This window comes from Bos indicus, chromosome 12 (genome assembly GCF_029378745.1).
Source record: "Bos indicus isolate NIAB-ARS_2022 breed Sahiwal x Tharparkar chromosome 12, NIAB-ARS_B.indTharparkar_mat_pri_1.0, whole genome shotgun sequence".
In the NCBI taxonomy this organism is placed as follows: Eukaryota; Metazoa; Chordata; class Mammalia; order Artiodactyla; family Bovidae; genus Bos; species Bos indicus.
Genome location: NC_091771.1, coordinates 88,924,249 through 88,943,424, shown reverse-complemented (window position 1 = coordinate 88,943,424; position 19,176 = coordinate 88,924,249). Strand labels below are relative to the sequence as shown.

The 19,176-nt window shown below is 52.5% G+C and overlaps 1 long non-coding RNA gene across 3 annotated transcripts in view; it reads right to left on the bottom strand.

Moving 5' to 3' along the window:
* Window positions 1-694: 694 nt before the first annotated feature.
* The window catches only part of LOC139186258 (uncharacterized), a 49,900-nt gene continuing 31,418 nt past the window's right edge, over window positions 695-19,176 (bottom strand). For 2 of the 3 annotated variants that reach the window (XR_011569826.1, XR_011569827.1), the window contains 3 exons: window positions 16,633-16,797; window positions 15,215-15,369; window positions 695-5,177 (listed from right to left, as the gene is read on the bottom strand). This is a non-coding gene — a long non-coding RNA (uncharacterized lncRNA). Of the gene's footprint in view, window positions 5,178-14,225; window positions 14,319-15,214; window positions 15,370-16,632; window positions 16,798-19,176 lie in introns of all 3 variants that reach the window. The other variant, XR_011569828.1, reaches the window with a different exon arrangement.

Here is a 19,176-nt window from a genome sequence, read left to right as displayed (position 1 = left end):
TCACTTTCATGCATTGGAGAAGGAAATGGCAACCCACTCCAGTGTTCTTGCCTGGAGAATCCCAGGGATGGGGGAGCCTGGTGGGCTTCTGTCCATGGGGTCGCACAGAGTCAGACACGACTGAAGCGACTTAGCAGCAGCAGCAGCATGGACACACGATCTCTGCACAAACTAAGTGAAGTGAAAGTCGCTCAGTCGTGTCCGACTCTTTTCGACCCCATGGACTATACAGTCCATGGAATTCTCCAGGCCAGAATACTGGAGTGGGTAGCTTTTCCCTTCTCCAGGGGATCTTCCCAACCCAGGAATGGAACCCAGATCTCCCGCATTGCAGACGGATTCTTTACCAGGTGAACCATAAGGGAAGCCCAATAATACTGCAGTGGGTAGCCTATCCCTTCTCCAGGGGATCTTCCCGACCCAGGAATCGAGCCAGGGTCTCCTACATGGCAGGCGGATTCTTTACCAACTGAGCTATGAGGGAAGCCTGTACAAACTAAGGATGTGACATAATTTTCTCAAAGTGCATGCTAACCTTTAAGTCCTAGATATTTCAAGGGCTGCTTAAACAATATCTAAAGTGGACGTAATTTTCCAGACCAGAGTAAGGCAAGTACTGAGATTTCAGCTCTGCAGTTTTATCTTTGTTTCTTTAATTCTTTGAACAATTGACAAGAAACGACATCTACAAATATGTAAGCATCAGGAATGTGTTTGCATCTTTATTTTCAACTTGTAATTAAAAGCTCATCATAATGGAAGAAACATTTTATATTTTATCAGTTTTTTTACTCCAAAAGCTGCTGGGAAGCTACCTTCGCCCAGGGGACCTTGCGCACGTGCAGACCGCTGGCCTTCGGCGCGCAGGCTCTGATGCGCCCGTTCAGCCGCCCCCTTGCTGCCCCGTCCTCCCAGGCATCCTCCGTGGGCCGCTGTCCTCAGGCTGATGCCCCCGGTGCCCTGAGAGCCTGGCTGTGAGTCACATGAGGGACCTTGCCTCCTGGTGTCCCCTCTAAATCCTGGCTGCCATCCACTCCCGGCGCTGCCCCCAGACAGGCGACTGCCTGGCCCATTCACTCCCTGCCCCTCATGGCTGTCTCGTCTCAGATTCTTGTCAAGGACACTTTGATTCTCATGGACTTGGGAGCAAGCAAAGCTGTCTGCAACCCTAACCACCCACAGCCACACACACAGACGTGCACACTCCTCACGTCTCCTCCTGCTCAGACCCAGCCACTGGGTCTGCCTTGCGCAGAGAATCAGAGACTCAGGTCTCTGCCTGTTCTCTGCCTCCAAGGCCACCGGGCTCGGCAGGACTGGCCTCATCACCCCTCTTCAGCTGCCAAGTCTTCCCTCCAACCAAATCAGGGAAGCTCTATCCAAGGCCACCTGCACATCCGCTTCCTCCCGCCCCTGCCCCGGATGGTGCCTTGCACTCAGCTCCCCTGCCAGGTCTGCTGTTGTTCCAGGGTCCTGAGCAAGTCCCCCTCCTCTGAGAGCTGTCCACGGCCCTCCCACGGCTTCTCCCTGAAGACAGTGCCCCAGGAACCTCCTGACACCTCTGGACCGAGAACGCTGCTGGGGTGGGGGTCCTAACAGCCACCTCAGACCCAAGAGCAGACCTGGGTGGTCTTCAGTCCCTGTTTTCCTGTGACATTAACTATCTTAAGTTTTGAGAATGTCTGTATTCCTGACCTCAGACTCTGATTTACTTTGTGTTTCTATTCCCATTTTGGTAGCTGTTTTTCTAGATCTGATGAACCTTGTTGCTCTTGGGAAAAGCTCTCAGTTTCCTATTATGACACAGTCGGGAATTTGGGGGTTTAGGCTGCTGGACTTTCTCCTTGGTTTTATCTCATGATGGTTTATTGTATGCCTGAGTCAGCGTGTTTGCATTACAAATGCAATTTAAACCTGAAGATAAAGACCATATGGACACACAGAATGGTGTCCTAAATACAGTCAGTTTTGAATGGGATAGCATCATCTAGTTGTTAGACTAGTCTGTGTCTATTTTTGAAATTTTTAAAACAACAGCCATTCTGTTAATTATGTCAAAATTTTATCGTATTGAATACATTTGTGTTAATAGGTTATTAAATATATTTTGTGTTAATAGATTATAATGGTAATGAAAGGACAAGCCACTGGCCTTTGATAAAAGAGTGAGGATCAGGTAAATGCAACTTCCACTTCCCAAAAGTGGCTCAAAGGCTGACTGGGGCAGCAGCATGTTAAAACTCAGAGACATCACTTTGCCAACAAAGGTCTGTACAGTCAAAGGTATGGTTTTTCCAGTAATCATGTACAGATGTGAGAGTTGGGCCAGAAAGAAGGCTGAGTGCCAAAGAATTGATGCTTTTGAACTGCGGTGTTGGAGAAGACCCTTGAGAGTCCCTTGGACTGCAAGGAGGTCAAAGCGGTCCATCCTAAAGGAAATCAACCCTGAGTATTCATTGGAAGGACTGATACTAAAGCTGAAGCTCCAATACTTAGGCCACCTGATGCGAAGGACTGACTCACTGGAAAAGGCCCTGTTGCTGGGAAAGACTGAGGGCAGAAGTGGGCGGCAGAGGATAAGATGGTTAGATAGCATCCCCAACTCAACGGACACGAACTTGAACAAACTCTGGAAGGTAAGGGAGGACAGGGGAGCCTGGCGTGCTACAGTCCACGGGGTCACAGAGCCGGACACAACTTTGTGACTGAGCAACAAACAGCACGTACTGATGTCAGCAAAAGTGGCTTCTGTATGAAGATACCGAGAAACTCCTTTCGGTCCTGGCCTCGGGGATCTCATCGGTACCAACAGCAGTTGTCAGCAAGAAAGAAAGAATGTGTGGGGCTAAGCAGGGAAGAGGCAGGAAGGGGCTCCCACGAAGATCCCAGGGCTTCAGTCTCCAGGACCCTCTCCATCCCAGAGGGAGGTAAACCATCCCGACAACGTGCCCTGAATCTGCTACCGTTTCGGCCTTTCTACGGACTGCATCTTGAGGAAAAGAACAAAGGCCGTACCATCAACAGACAGGTGTGAAAAGCATCATGCCTGGCTTAGAAGTCTAGAAACTTTCGAAGTGCCTGCTTTCCCCTAGAAGCTGCCTAACTTGCAAAAACCTTCACAATTTGCTTACGGCCATATTAAAATCTAGATAAGGGCCCTCGTTTACGAGCGGGCTCCACGGCTTATCTGCTTTGAGACGTGTTGTAATAAATACTTTTTTTTTGGTCCATAGTGCTTTTTCAATCACTAGCTGACACCAGATCATTTCAACACGAGGGACATATCGCACCAGCCCTGAATGAGCATTGATCTAATTTTGTTAATCTTAGATCATTTATCCAGAATATCTTGTCTGTGAATATTTGAAAATGTATGCCCATTATAGTCTTTAGGGAGGAAAAAAGGAACATGGGAGTGTGGGCGAGTGTTGTCTCTAGTTTTTTAACACGAAGAAAACGAAGCCACACGATACACAGATTAAACAAACTGAGGAACGGACTCCCGGGACCTTCGCCCACACAGACTCCCCGCGCCGTCAGCCCGGGTGCCACGGCCTGAGCTTCTCTGCTTGTTTACCATTTTCTGTTCTCTTACTCTGAGATGATTCCAAGAAAGTACCAGAGGAGAGGAGTTGGCAGGACGTGGCTAAATTCTGAAATCTGGCGGTTTGCTCCTTACAGTTATCTCGGTAAATTTAATGAGAGCAAACGTGAGTCATCTCGGAAATAAGATAAGCAACCTGCCTATTAATAAATACACCATCCTACACACCCCAAGTGAGATTACTTAAGTTTCTAATTGGATGTTGATGGCTCTTCAGCAGCATACATGCTAAATTTTCAGTTATTTCCTTGGAAACTTAAAAAAAAATAGGCGGTCCAATGAAATAATTTAAATTTCTATCATTTTCTTATTAATGATGCACAAGCCTTGAATAACAAGAATGGCATTTTCCAAGGAATTAATACAGATAATAAACCATTTTAATGAGCTTACCCACAAAGCCTTGATCATTTTGGGTATTCTTCACTATTTTCTTTTCCCCTTAATTAAATTTAATTTAGCCAAAAATGACCTGTAAATAAATGTACAAATAATGAGTAACAGAAGGGTTCCTTTTATGATAGGAACATATTTTTAATTTTGTCCAAAATTATCTATGAGATACAGTCAGTTATTGGCAATGTAGAGCCATCTTACATTTTTGCTGAATTGTTTTTTCATCACTTATATAGCCCTTAAGATAAATATGTAAAAAATATAATGTGTGTCTAGCAAATATATAGGCATACAGACTTTTCATGATGCAGTTATACTGAATTTACTATATACAATATTCTTGGAGGGTTCTCTTGTCTCTTGCTATCATCAAAAGAGCAAATATAATTTTTAAGTTTTATTACTTTATTTCTAGAACTCTTGTCTCTAAGGTGTTAATGTAAACTATTTTGAAAAATCTTATTTAAAATTCAAAAAAGCTTGCAAATGATTTCTTGTATTCTCCTTGACCAAGGTGTGACTTCACAGATTTTTAAACCTATGAGTCAATCATAAAAAAAAACCTGGGGGGGGGGGGAGAAAGCCCTTCTACTCCTGCCTAATAGAAAGCATCCTCACTGGGAGAAGTTCTGGCTCCGGCTCTCTGCGTCGTTCGTTTTACTTCGGGTGCAGTGGTGGTGCGTGGTGGTGGTGATACCTGGCAGGGGACAAAGGAAACAGAAGAGAACCAAAAATGGGATCTGAAATTTGAAAACAACAGGAAAGGGTTTGCTTCCGCCTATGGAGACATCACCGGATAACCTGCTGCAATTTACATCTAATCCCTACCCAATGCTCCTCGCAAGACCCTTGCAAAGTTACTTGAGAGTTCATTTAAGATTGCTGACTGAGATCACAACACAATAATTAGATGAGATTACAGTTAAAATGGAAAGAAAATGAATCAGGCAACAAAACAAAGTGTGGTGCCACCTCGTCCCCGCCTCGTCCCCACCTCATCCCTGCCACCAGTTCCCGCGGGAGAAACGAAGCTTGGATGAGACGCTGTGTTGCAGAGGCAGCGCCAGCACAGGCGGCTTTGCCTGGCCTCCCCCTGAACCGCGGGACCAGCATCTTCCTCCATCTCTGCTTGTCCTCTTCTGCTTCCTGAAGGACACCGAGGAAAGTCAGAGACGCCCTGCAGAAATACAACGCAAGCCGCCAGCAACAGCTGAGTTAAGAGCTACGTTTTTAATGGGTGAAAAGAAGCAAGTGAAACTAACCTCAAGAACCTAGTTTACCCCTGTATAAAAAAATAAACATTTCAACAGGAAATCAGCATTTTAAAATGAATAGTGAGGTATTGTGCACGCTGGCTTCCAGGCTACATTTTAAAGCTCCGTGCGCAGCGTGCGCTCAGCACTTCTCCACTTGAACCAGCCACGTGTGAAGTGTTCAGAAGCCACATGAGTAAGAGGAAGCCCAGGGAACCGTCTTGGGGGAAAGTGAATGTGGACGTGAAGTGCTGGTTCAGGAGGGGATCTGAGAGCCCAGAAGAGAAGGGGAAGGGCTACCCACCCCTCAGCACTGTGCCTGCTGTGTCCACACGGACTCGCTCACTCCTGCCCCATGCACAGGGCAGAGCTGCTTGATTTTCCCCAGCCACCCCAGAATCAGCGTGTGTGTGCGTGTGCGTGTGTGTGTGTGTGAGACTCACAGGTGAGACAACGAGTGTGTGGTCCTGGGTAGCATGTGCTGTGTGTGAGGGAGGTTCTGGTGCTTGTGAGGGTGGTGAGTGCACAGCATGTATGGGTGAGTGTGTAAGGATGTGCACAGTGTGTGTAAGTGAGCATGTAAGGATGTGCACAGTGTGTGTGTAAGGATGTGCACAATGTGTAAGGATGTGCATAGCGAGTGTGGGTGTGTAAGGATGTGCACAGTGTGTGGGGGTGTGTAAGGATGTGCACAACATGTAGGTGAGTGTGTAAGGATGTGCACAGTGAGTGTGAGTGAGTGTGTCAGGTTGTGGACAGCATGTGTGTGTGCAAGGATGTGCACAGTGAGTGTGAGTGTGTAAGGATGTGCACAGTGAGTGTGAGTGAATGTGTCAGGTTGTGGACAGCATGTGTGTGAGTGTGTAAGGGTGTGGACAATGTGTGGGTGTGTAAGGATGTGCACAGCATGTGTGAGTGTGAGCCCAGGAGGGAGGCGAGGGCAGAGCCAGGCTCACCAGCTCCCCGGAGGCTGGGCCACCTCTGCCAGGAAAAGGCCCATCCTGGTCACTCACACTTGACCGGGGTCACGGGCTCCACCCAGGAGGGCCCCTTCAGGGTTTCAGCACTGTATTTGGGTGCCCCCAGTGAACCAGGTGCTGTCTACATCCTGGAGAGACCCTGGTGAGGCCACTGGGCAAAGACCTGGCTTCCCTGGAACTGGCAGCATCCTGGGAGCCGCGTGCCCGCAGCCAGGACCTCCAGGTGGGGAGACCCCCAGCCTCCAGCCCGCCCAGCTGCACGGGGCCCCTGGAGGGTGCAGGAGGGGCTCGGAGGGCTGGTGGGGGAAGTGGGAGGTCCCAGGCATCAAGAGACTTCCAAGTACACCCGCAGGGCCCAGGCCCAGTCAGTTTTCTGGGAAGAAGGGCTTTAGTCCAGTTCCCCACGAAGTGTCCGCACTTGGGAGGAGCCCCCTACAGTTTTCTGGGGGGCGATCTTGGCCTCCCGTCCCCCCAACCAAACAAGCTCAGCCTCTGGGGGCCTCCCCCCCTTGCTTTCCGTCCTCCGTTTGGGTGACTCCCCTTCCAGGCCTCCCAGCTGGTCAGGAGACGGGAGGTGCCGGGCGGGGCGCATGCAGTCCTCAGCTGTGGGCTACGAATTGACCTGGTGGCTTTCCACATGTCGACTGCCTTTTCCTGGGGACCATTTCCAGCCCACGGAGGAAGGAGAGGGCAGTGGGCACAGAACCCTGTTAACAGAGGGGCAGGTTAACACTGTTCCCTGAGCCGCGCCTTAAGCGGGCAAAGACGCCTCCGAGGCGCCTTGGGGGCTTCGGGCGCGCAGCCCCGCATGCCCCCCACCTGGGCCGCAGGTGAGCCCAGGGCGTCCCTCTGCCATCGCGGTTCTAGGAAAAACGAGGTCTCCCTGGAAGATGGGGGCCGAGGGGCATGAGGTGATGGAGAAGGAGGAGCGTCCTTGGTCGAGGGGGGACAGACACACAGGCCCCCAAGACTCGGGTCGTGGGGTGCCCAGAGTGGCCAGCTGTTTGTAGTGGTGCTCGGGGTGCCTCCAAACCCCGTGTAGCTGTCTTGCAGCTTCAGGCCACACCGTGGCCCTAGTAGGTATGGTTTTGAGTTCAGTCTGAAGAAAGTAATTTCAGAACCTCGCGCGGGTGTTGTCAGGGAAGCAGAAGACTGGGTTCTGTTAAATTCTCTCCACTGGCTATCTTGGCTGCTCCTAGGAATTTTAAACTTAGAAGCAACACTTTAAGGAAAATCTGAAAAGGTGGGCATCTCCCAGGCCCCTCGTCCCAGGAAGGAGCTCAGAGCCCCCAGGACAGGTTTCGAGGTCTCGAATTCAGCAGAAGGAGGAAGTGATGGGTCATCAGCCCTTGTCACTTGCCAAACTCCGGCCCCCACCCCCCGCGCCCCCCTCCACAAAGCAGAAGGGGGTCTGGAGTTTGCAACTTGTCACACGGAGAAGAGAAACCTTTGCGAGGAGGCTGCTAATGAATTCGGATTGTATAGTTTTCAAAATCTGATGTTTTGCGATGATGACATTAGTGTGGCAACGGAGGGTCTGGGGCGACAAGTCTGTGCAGCTGCTCCCGCTTTGAGACGCTCCAGACAAAGGGGCCAGTGTTCCCGGAGCTGCGGCTCCGCGCCGCATTTGCATAGTCTGTTCTGCCTGATTGACCAGCGGGGCTGCCGCGGGGACCAGCTTTGTTCCCCGATCACTGGGAGATGCCCGGATGACAAGGCTCAGGTGAGAGGCTAAGTGGGCCGGGCCGCCCGCCGCACAAAGAGCAGCCTGGGAAACCCGGCGGGGCCGCCGCCGACCCCAGAGTGGATTTACTTGTTTGCTTTTAAAGACCTCATCAAGTCGCTGGAGGGGAAAGGGAAGGCTTAAGGATTTCAACAGGAATTTACAATGCCTTATTTGGGGGGCAATTTGGGATCCTTCTTTATCCAACAATCCAATGATTTTATGGCACTTGGTTTCCCTGTATTCTTTCACTCCCGAAGTTTAACTAAGAGTTACGCTGTCCGAAGGGAACCAGTTCCAGGCCATGTGGCCAAAAACCTTCACCAATTGAGACAGAATTTGCTCTCTCCCGGAAGCACCGTTTTGAAGAGTTGCGGAGGTCCCTAGGCCAGCCCATCGGAGTTGGGGAATCGAATGGTTTGCTTCCAATCGACGGGCCACACCAGCCCCTCCTTCAGAAGTCCACCGTCTACAAGTCACCGCGCACAGCACACCCAGGCGCGGAGCGCCTCCTTCCCAGTCGGAGTTTCATCCGAACTGACGTTTTGATTTCAGCTCAAAGACAAAATCCTGGCCGCCCAAGTGCCCCCCCCCCCGCCCCACCCCACGCCCAGGCCTCAGATGCCTCTGCCGCCGAGGTTCACCCCCACCGGGGAGCGCGGGGGCGGCAGAGCTGGGGCGGGTCTCCGCACCTCCTCTCCGGGGGATTGCCATCTCCAGGCCCTAGACGCTGCCTGTGCTTTGCAGAGATGGGCATCCTGGAGGAGGGGGCCTGGGGGAGGGACTTAATTCGGACGGAGTGGGTGGGGCAGGGGACGAGGCTGGAGGAACCCAGACCCAGGAGGGAGAACCTTTCCTGCTGAAAACAGCGAAGGCCGAGAGCACGGGTTCTGCCAGGTCAAAAGGCGCGATTCTGGCGCTGAGCGCGCCCGGGCCGCGCGGATCCCGAGGCCGCGTCCGGATGGGCGGGGTCCCTGCGGGCGGCCCTCTCGCCTGCCCCCGCCCTTCCTCTGCCCCCCCGCACCGCCCACCCGAGCAGAGCAAGTTCTGCGGCAGGTGCCCTCCGGCCGCACCCGTGGGCACCGAAGCCAGGGCAGCCTGGGCCCCAGGCAGTAGCCCGATGGCCGACTCGAGGTCCCGCAGGCGCGGAGGAGGCGCTTCCCCGTCCCCACCCGCGTTCGCTGCGCATGGCAGCGACGCTCATCTCGGGAATATAACGATTAATCCAGCCGCAGGTTTCCAGATAAGTGATTGTGATGGAGATTGTTGGCGAGAAAATAGACAATTATCCGCTGTTAGCTTTACATAAAGATCGCATTAACTCAAATTAGTTATCAGACAAAAGAGCGTCAGCGCGCGCGCCCTGCCCGCAGGGACCCTCGGGCGCAGCCGGGTCCAGCGCGCTGCCGACGGGTAGAAGGACGCGGTCGCGGGGCGAGGGGGCGCGCACGACAGGGCCCCTTCCCCACGCAGGGAATACAGGGCTGCGCTCTCCCGGACGCCGCGCGGTTCCCCAGGGCCTCCAGCTCCGCCCGCGTTCACCGCCCCCCTCGCGGGCTCTCCTTTCCCGCGCGCTCCCCGCCGCGCGCCCCTTTCCTCTCGCCACCCGCGGCCCTGGTTTTGTGTCCTTGCGCCCAGCCGGGACGTCACTCATCCTCCGCGCCCCAGAGGGCCGGCCCTCCTCCTCCCGGCGGAGTCAGACTCGCAGCGCAGGCGTCCTCGCCACGAGGAGCTCGTCCGACGGGGCGGCCCGGCGATCGGGGCTCTGACACGGTCCCTCCCACCTGACGGTGTCGGGGTTGCCCTACGCGGGACCGGCGGACGCGAGGATTGATGGGGAAGGCGGGCTGGGGGAGAAAGGGCGCAGAGTGACCCTTGGGGCCCAGGGACAGTGGCCTGGGGCGGGGGGCGCAGGGACCCGTGGCGCCGGGCTGGGACAGGGGAAGGGCAGGCAGTCCGGACAGGGGGTGAACAGAGGTTGCAGCCGTCCGCACACCAGGCTGCGTCCTGTGTCCCTACTGGGGCTGCCCCAGGCCTGTCCGCGCCCCGACTTCGCTGGCGCCGTCGGTGCAGATGCACAGGCCCACGGGCGGCCCGCGTCTCTCGCCTGGCTACAGGCCCGGCGGGGCCCCCACGGCCGCCAGCACGCCCTCGCAGGCCGGCCTCCCGGGCCCCCAGGGTCCCCAGGCCCTGCTGAATAGGGCGGATAATGACCCCTGGTTCCCAAGGCAGGCTTTCTGCTGCCTGGTGCGCTTGGATTTGTGTGGTCCAAGCCTTTCCCAGCTTGTCCCATTCTGTCACTGGGATAAGGGGCTCCCTCGGCTCGTTTGCACCTGCGTCGCTTTTGGCTCCTTCAGGAATGCGCTGAAGCTTGTAATCAGCTTTGTGAAGCCATTGAGTGCACGGCTGAGTGAAACTTCCAAAGCTCGAGGAGAACCGGCCGGCTGAATAGGAGCCAGCATGGGGCTGCTCTCCAAGCCTCCGCGCTGCCAAATTCCAGCAGACGCCGCACAATCGCCCCGCGGGCTCCGCTTCCCCATACTGAGAGCAGGGAGAAAAGAAAGGCGAAAATCCCAGTCACCCAGGTTGGCCGTTTGTTCCCAGATTAATGGCAAACGTCCTCCCTCCCATCCCTGCCCCCCAACTTAGCTCACCGACTCAGGAAACATGAGCCAGGGGAGCGCAGGCGGTTATTAATAACTGCGCCTCTGATTTCACTCCGGGGCCTGGAGGTTCCCCAGCTTGGTACCCCAACCCCGACTGCTCCTGGGTCGGCCTGGCATCTGTGGGCTCTTGGCTGGAGTGGGGGCCCTGGATGGGGCCCTACCCAACAGGAAACAAAATCAACACCCCGGCCTGCTTCTTCTCCAGGCCCCTCGATCCGCCCAGCGGGACCCCCAGTCCCTGGGGTGGGACTTGAGGGGCTCTGCAAGGGAGGAGGGTTCAGGGAGGCAGAACTGCTCCGACATCGGCGCAGGGAAGATGGTTCTGTTTATTTCCGGGAAGATGGTAGGCCTCGAACCGGGCAGCCTGCAGCTGGGGCTGCCACGGTGGCTGTGTTCGAGGCTCTGGGGCAACCCCTGTCCTCCGAGCAACTGGGCTTCCTGGGAGTCCAGCGCCTCAGAAGAGGCCTCCCCTAGGCCGGCCCAGACGCCTGGTCCCTCTCTCCCCACAAGGTACCCGGCCGGCTCTCTCCGAGAAAGGAACGCCTGGGCAGTGAGTAGCTAGCTGGGCAGCGAGCGTGAGGCCAACCCGCACTCCTCAGCGTCCGCACCCGCAGCGTCCGTCCGGTCAGCTGGCCGGACAGGCCTCGGCTCTGTGTGGTTACTGCATGGCTCTGCATTAGGATGCGGCTAGCTCCCAGAAACACTCCTTGCCTGAACACCGTCCACTCAAGCCTCTGGACTCTAAGCCTGGAAGGGGGAGCTCCGGAACACGGGGTCCTTTCTCCCCATCCCGCCGAGGCCCTTGCAGACGTCACCTGGGCAGGCACAGTGCACGCAGCCTCACACTTGCTGGGGAGGGCTTCAGCTCAGAATTCTTCCGCCCACAGTCTGCAAGGGCGCGCGCATCGTTTAGGATTCCATCTGGATTTGCTGCGGCGTTTCCCCCTGCCGCCGCGCCTTGTTTGTGTGGATGTATCCCACCGCCTGACTGCGGCTCTGGGTGAGAGATGGTCCCTGGTGTGTTGGGGGGCCTGACAGGCCTCCCTAAGCACCTAACGGACCATGAAGCCCAGCGGATGTGTGAACAGGTGGAGGGGCGAGTGAGCTCCTGGGACGGCCCTTGTTGCACTCTTAGGAGACACGGAGGGGCAAGAACGCTCCCATTCGTATATGCCAACTTGTCAAGGGGCGTAAGAAGCTACAATGTGTCAGCGAGGACCCGGAAGAGGGGCCGATGGTGAAACAGGCCGTGTGAGCTGTTCTCAGAGGGGCCGAGTGACTGCCGGGGACTCACGGGCCACGATGTGATCAGCGACCAGGAGAAAACTAGCAAAGCTTTGTCCGGTTTTCAAACACGCTGTATCGTCTAAGAGCAGATAATCCTCCCCTCCCTCCCATCCTGAGCCCCCTAAGTGATCCAGGAGGGAAGAGACGGTGTCTCTGGGCTGAGGGCTGGCACAGCCCTTTGTAGCCGCTGAGCCTCCCCGAGTCCGTGCCGCTCTTCCTGACGTTTCAACTTTCACGTTTTATTGGAAAGTTGGATGTGTAGTTTTCGGCAGCGTTTCTCCTCCGAACCGTCCTCGGGAACGAGTTGGGAGGCTACGCAGTAATTCAGAAATTAGTGAAATTTTATTCTTGGTGGGGCGTTGGATTAAGAGGCTGGGAGAGTGTGGCGCGAGGCAACGTGTAATTGCATGATAAGGCTCTCACGAGGAATTTATTGGCCAAGTTGCTATTTCTATTCCTTCCTAATCTCGTTGAGCACATTCATTCTCTGCAATCTGTCTCCATAATCTTCTGCGCGAGAACGGCAGCCAATAGAAGCATGCATGTTTGGAGAGAAGAGGAAATATGCAGAAGCGTGATAAACTGATGCTAATTATCCATATTTAGGACACCGAGTGCAGAAGATCAAGGTTTACAAATAACGAACCAGAGCCAATGGTGATGGCTTCCTCGTGCAGAATATGTTGGAGGCAACCAGATAAGGGTTTCACGGGCAGGAGAGATTTATTGGTCAAAGGGTTCACCTTCCACTTTTCCACTTTTATATAGCAGTAAATTATTTAGGCTAAATTCACCAGAACATTACTCTTTTATTTGGCTGGCTGCCATGACTTGCTCTTTCTTTGTGGCCTTTCAATGCAAATCCGTGTAGTGTAACATCAGCTGATAAGGGACACATAATTGAAGTCATAGGTAATTCCCTTTAAATCGGACGTAGAGGACGCTGAGGTAATGCTCCCAGGAAGAGTGAGACGTGGGGAGAGCAGAGGGCTGCACGCAGAGCAGCATCAACCTCGCCAGAAACACGTAAAGGTGGACCCTCCCCGTGTGCCCAGGGGACTGTGTCTCCGGCCAGCAGGCTCGTGCACACAGTCGGTGCTGGAGCACAGAGGCCATGTGTCAGCTGTTCCTGTCTGGAATCCTTGTCATTGAAAAGTTTAACAATCGAAACAAACTCCTTCTCTTCTCTCTACGGTCCCTACACCACCTCGAACTGACCTGATGTTTCACACTGGGTCCCAGGCCTCCTGAAGACTTGCTCTGGGAAAAGGTGCAGAAAGACTTCAGGCTGGAGCTGTCGCCCCGCACGCTGTGGGCTCGGCGGGAGTGATTTTCCTGCATTATGGTAATTGCCTTGTAAAGGTTCCAGGAAGCGTGCACAAGTGGAGCTGAGTATTCTGATACACATTTGTGGGCTCATCTTGAAACCTAGAATATTCACTAAATCCCATTCAGTGGCACTAACTTTGATTTTTCCGTTTTGACTCATCGTCAAGCATCTGCTTGGGTACCAATCGGAAAACTGGTCCCCTTCCTTCATCCTTTGAGAGTCTTCTAGAGTTTTCTTCATCAGGAGCCTTTGCAGACGCGTTGGACCACCTCTGGTCCAAGGCAATAGGACTCCTCTGTCAAATGCGTATTGTGATCTAGTGAGAACCAGCTATTTTAAATACAAGACTTTCTAGAATAAAGAGAGCCATGCTGAAGTTTGGGTGTGAAACTTGTAATCCCTCTGTAAGGAAGTATCATGGAAGACTAGACGATCCTTGATGTGACTTCTCTTCAGCCCAGACCACGTGGACAAGAAATTATCCACAGGTTACGAACACACGCGCGCACTTTTTCTTTTCCACCAGCCTGAGATGCCTCTGACAGTGAGACGCGTCTTTATCTCACGTGCCACTACGCATGGAAAGCTCTGCCACTTAGAGCTGTGAGCTGTCACCGAGGGTAACGGTGTACTTAGATTCCGAAGATGATGGAACAAAATGTGTGTCTTAGAACCAAGAAAACGCAGTGTGCGCAGCTGTCAGTGATTCATGAATGTGCACCATTTTGCCCAAAATGTTTAAACAAGTATTCGTTATTCTATAGAAAGTAACTCTGCTAAAATGAACAGATGTGTTAATATGTAGTCAACAAAGGCAGCAGCTACTCTACAGTTATGTGGTTAAAAAATGTAGCATCAACACAGTTATCCCTTCAATTCACCAAAAAACAAAAGAGAGAGAGAGAAAAGACAAATATTCTTTCATCAGTAATACTCTAGCCATTGAGGCTAAAGATGTAAGTGGCTGGCATTTCTGGAAATATTACCTAGACTTCGGAAAGAACCCCAGTTCTTCGGTTTATTTGGTGCATCAAGATTCCCTGCCAAAATCAGTGTGTCGCTGCCCACATGGACATGTCCTGCCAAAGTAGAGTGGTGGATTGAGGTCAGTGTCATTACTGGCTGGGGTTTGGTTCTGAAGACTTCATCCGGAGAGGTTGTTCCCCAGGGTCTGCTTTCCCCCCCGAATTACAGAGTGTTCACCAAGGCGAGAGAAGAGGGCCTACACTCTGCCTGCGTGCTCCGCCTGCCCTCACCGCCCTTCTCCCCTCACTGGCAACCATTCCAGCTACAGAATTAGCCATTATTATGAAAACAGGACTAAACTCAGAGACCACTATATCTAAGATAACCAATATAACGCAAGGAATCTGTTAAACTGTGTATCGGTTGAAGCTAATTTTCAAAATTTAACTTCTTTTTTAAGATGAAATTCAGTTTTTTTTCTTAAATTTGCCTGCGTTCCTGTATTTGGACAGTGGCAAATCTTCACCCCTCCTCCCACCCCGCAACAGTGGACCTTGGCAGAATGTGGACGAGGAAAACAGTGTGGAAGTTACCCAAACAACAGACCAAGGGATTCTCAATGTGGCTGCACCCTTCTGGGCTGAGCGGGGTGTGTGTGTCTGTACCCCACAGACATGTGCCTCGCAGGTAAGGGAGCAAATGCGGAGGAGGGTGGGGGTGCCAGGGAGAAGGGCGTAGAAGCTGCAGGTACTACAAGCTTGGGTTGCTGTCTCTGTGAACCAAGACGAGCTTGGTTTTTCCTCTGAGCTCAGGATGACAACAGAGCTGTGAATGTGTCTCCGAGCCCAACTCCCACTCTGGGTGGAAAAAGTGAGTGGTTAGCTTGGTGTGTGGCTGTGTCCTCTGCCCTTACTCCTTCTCTCCAGAACCTGTCCCCACCCTGAATCAACTGACGTCAAATATATATGCAGCGCATGCAAGCTTCACGAGGCACCGCTGTCATAAGTACCTAGTTGCCACTGACTCTTCCAGTAAAGCAGAAGATGCTTCATGTACTCGTCTTCCCAAGTCACACTCCTGGGACAATTTCCCGGGGGTGTTGCAGCCCCTTCAGAAAGGTCTCTGAGCCGGATTCTTATCTGCGGGTAGGACACACCGAGGTATCTGAAATAAACACAGAACTCCAATCACTGTTTGCCTGTGAACTGGTTAGCAAGATGATTACAAGATACTGTAAATGCGCTTGGCATGTTGAAACATACTTTCAGCTCCAACGACTTCAAATAGCTCTTAGTAAAACAAATAAACAGAATAATGGTGGGATTTATTTGGAATTATTCATTATGGGACGACCCAAACCATGACGTTTCTAATCATGTCTTAATTTTCTTGGTAGGATCAAAGGGTTTTCATATCTTGACACATTCCTCTCCCTGGGCCCGCAGCCGTGGCTCTCCGGTTCTGTGGCTCTTGGAGCTGATGGAATGTTGGGGGTCTTTTGTGGATCATGCATGGTTTGCTCTGGTTTCTACACAGTAAAACTGAAATAAATACCCAGGCTGACTGTCCTAGATTATCATCTATGAGTTGATGTGTTAAATGAGCCCGTTGCTTTAAAGGTTATAAATGACAAGATTTTTACTATTACAAGTAATTTATAGCTATTTCCTGTTTGACATGACAGATTCTCATGGAGAAGTCCAAATTTGTCTGCTTGACATACATTTATTTTAACACTTTCCCCTTCTCCAAATTCTAGCGTGTATTAACTACTGTTTTCCTAGGTGTCAGTTTGCACCTGTGGGGTCTACCTCTTGAGGCTTCAATGCGGTCCCTGGTCTCCCCTCCAGATGGCTGCCTGCATTTCAGCAGCTAATGTGGGTGATTACTGCATATTTACTGTAATTTATAAAAATCACAGGAAATGACATTTTTATTAGTCACCGACTCCACCATCACCAACTGCAAATGGATGTTATGCATATAAATCCATTAAAAAAAACTGTTCTTCCAAAATCAAAAGCTCTTTCTAGTCTCTAATTCTGTGAAGTGGCCATGCTCCCTTCTGCTTCCCATGGGCGGGACCCCAGAGGAGCTCAGACCTCGGCTTATTTCAGTGCCGGCAACATCTGTGCCGGGACTGGAATACAGGCCAGGGGTGTGCCCTCCGCGACAGAGATGAAGATCCAGAAATGCCAGGACCGCAGCCCGAGGAGGCGTGGGAAGGGCAGATGAGAGCGGAGGCTCGGGACTCGGTTGCCGCCCTCAGCATCACTTCTGGCCGCAGTGAAGATGACTTCCTGTTTGTGGTCATCATCACGCAGCGTGTGTGTGTTTGCAGCCGGAGCTGGTTCTGGCCAGAGATGAAACCTAACAGAATCCTGCCTTCCTGGTTCCTCCCTCCAGCCCCAAGAAGGCCTTGCTCACCTGAGAACGGAGGGCGCGCACTAAATCTTAAAGGCGGAAGAGGAATTGTCTGTGTTGAAGCAGGATCGGCAATGCAGAGAGTTTACCATCAGCCAAGGCAGGGACTGTGAAAGATGAATCCGGGTTGAAAATCTGCCAGTTTATTTCACATAAAGTAGGGAATATCTGAGGGGCAGAAGAAAAGAAGATGGGGGCACTGCTGGGTGCCCCCCTAAAGCATCTCAAACACACAAAGCATCTCCAATCTACACGCAGTCAGACGCGGGGGATGTTGGGTCACTCGGGGAGTATCGTGTGCAGCTCTGGTGGGGACACGTGAGTTGGGGTCAGAGTGGTTATCCACACCACACAGTTGATGGGAAGGTCAAGGGAAGGGACGTCCTGAGAAGAGGGAACAGGACGAAGCTGTCACCGGGGCAACGGGGTCTCCCAGCTAGGGGACGGGAAGAGGCAGTGGGTGGAGCAGAGATAGCAGTGGGGTCCCTAGAAGCCGAGAAGTGGAGCGAGGGCAGCGTTCTGGAGGGAAGAGGTGCCGGCAGCTAGAAGGCTGCAGAGAGGAGCTCACGGTGCCCAAACGTCCCCGTGTGCTGAGATGAGGGCCACTGTCAGCCCTGAGGATCCAGGTGGGAGGTGGGCAGGGAGCAGACACCACCACCCGCCCCAGAGGGGAGAGGGCAGGCCCCTGGGAGGGGCTGGACAGCATACCGGGGACTTGGGGAGGAGCAACCACAGTGGTAACCACAGCCTTCCCTAAAGCCCCGGCAGGCGCCGGACACTGCCGTTCTTCCCCTCACTGCCTTGTCCTGTCGAAGAATCTGCTGCCCTCTTTAGAGCCGAAAACCATACAGCCCTGGCATCTGGACCCAGGCTGGGCTGACTCGCCAGTGTGGCTTTCGCCACTGCTGTCCAGAGTGACCAGGCCGGGAGGAAGTGACCTAGAACCACGTGGAGGGGCTGCTGTGACCTCGGACAGGGAGAGAGTAAGGTTTACCCTCCAAGGAGGCGACTGACCCAGGGCCCAGCGCCTACAGCCCGCCAAGGGGCTTCCCCCAGGTGCTGCCACGTGTGTTTACAAATAGGAAATGAGGGCTCAGAGCACACCGCTAACACACGGGGACGCTCACATCCCAGCTCACACCTGACGACCGAGATGCTCCCAGCCACCCACCCTGCCCCCTCAGTGAGACCCGTGGGGCAGGAGGGACGCGAGACACGTCGGTGGGATGCGGGGGAGATGCACCGAGGGCCATGGAGTACGTGAGACAGGGTATTTAAGACATTTAAGCTCCCCACGGGCAGCCCTGCTTCACAGGAGCCCCGAGGAACGCGCTGGGTCTGGGGGCCTAACTCAGAGGGGTTATTGTTGTGTTTCTTCTCCTAACCGTGTCCAACTCTGTGCAACCCCCCGGACTGCAGTCCGCCAGGCTCCTCTGTCTATGGGATTTCCCAGGCAAGGATGCTGGAGTGGGCTGCCATTTCCTCCTCCAGAGGATCTTTCCAACGGAGAAACTGCAGGATAAAAAAATCTCTCCACTTTTTTTAACTTCAAGAAATCAGTTGTAAGAAGAGAGAAGAATTGAGGCAGAATCTAGAAATTAAGAGGCTTAAGAGACATACCAACTAATTCAAAGTATGAACCTATTTGAATTCTAATTGAAAAAATAAATTTAAAAGCTAACGCTTATGGATGCTTGACGATTTGAACACTGATGGGATATCTGATGAACTTAAGGACGTGTTGGTTTTCTCCAGTGCAAGCATGGTATTATGATTATACTTGAAGAAAAATATCTTCTATTTCAGAAGTACAAGCTGAAATACTCACAGATGAAGTTACATAATGTCTGGGTTCATTGCAGGCAGCGCAGCAATGGAAAGGGTCCGGGGCTAAACGGGGTGATGGGTATGTGAGCTTCCGCATGTCATTTACTTTTATGTATGTTCCAAGCCCTCCATGATAAAAGGTTAAAACTAAGATTTAAGATTGCCAGGGAAACAACTCGTATTGAAATGCAAATATCAGAATATATTTTAAAAATATTGTGTGATATAGTAATAATTTTCCTCCATAATGCACTAAGTAACAAGTTCTGTGGCAGATCCAAAAGCGACTGCAATTTCAAAGTGGCTGGGAGCATAAATGATATTTTGAAATGTAATATTTGCAACAAGCATACTGTGACATGAACATACTGATTATTTCCATTGGTAGGAAAGTTGTCGGGAACGTTACTGCTCCCGTGGCGTGTGGGCTACTGAGATGCTGGCTTTCAGTTAAAGGGTAATAGAAATAAAGGTGACTAGTTTTCTGTCCAAGTTCAGCGGACATTCTGAGTTCTCTTCATGGGGTATTTGGACCCCAGGGTAGCTTGGCAGACCTCAGGGTAGCTCAGAGTAGCTCACCGGACCCCAGGAGAGCTCGGTGGACCCCAGGTTAGTGGCCATGTCCTCAAGGCGTGGGGGTGTTCTGGGGTGAACACCGTGCTTTGCTCTCTGTGTTCTAGAGAGACAGGCCACGTCTGATGTGGGGATTGGAACAGATTT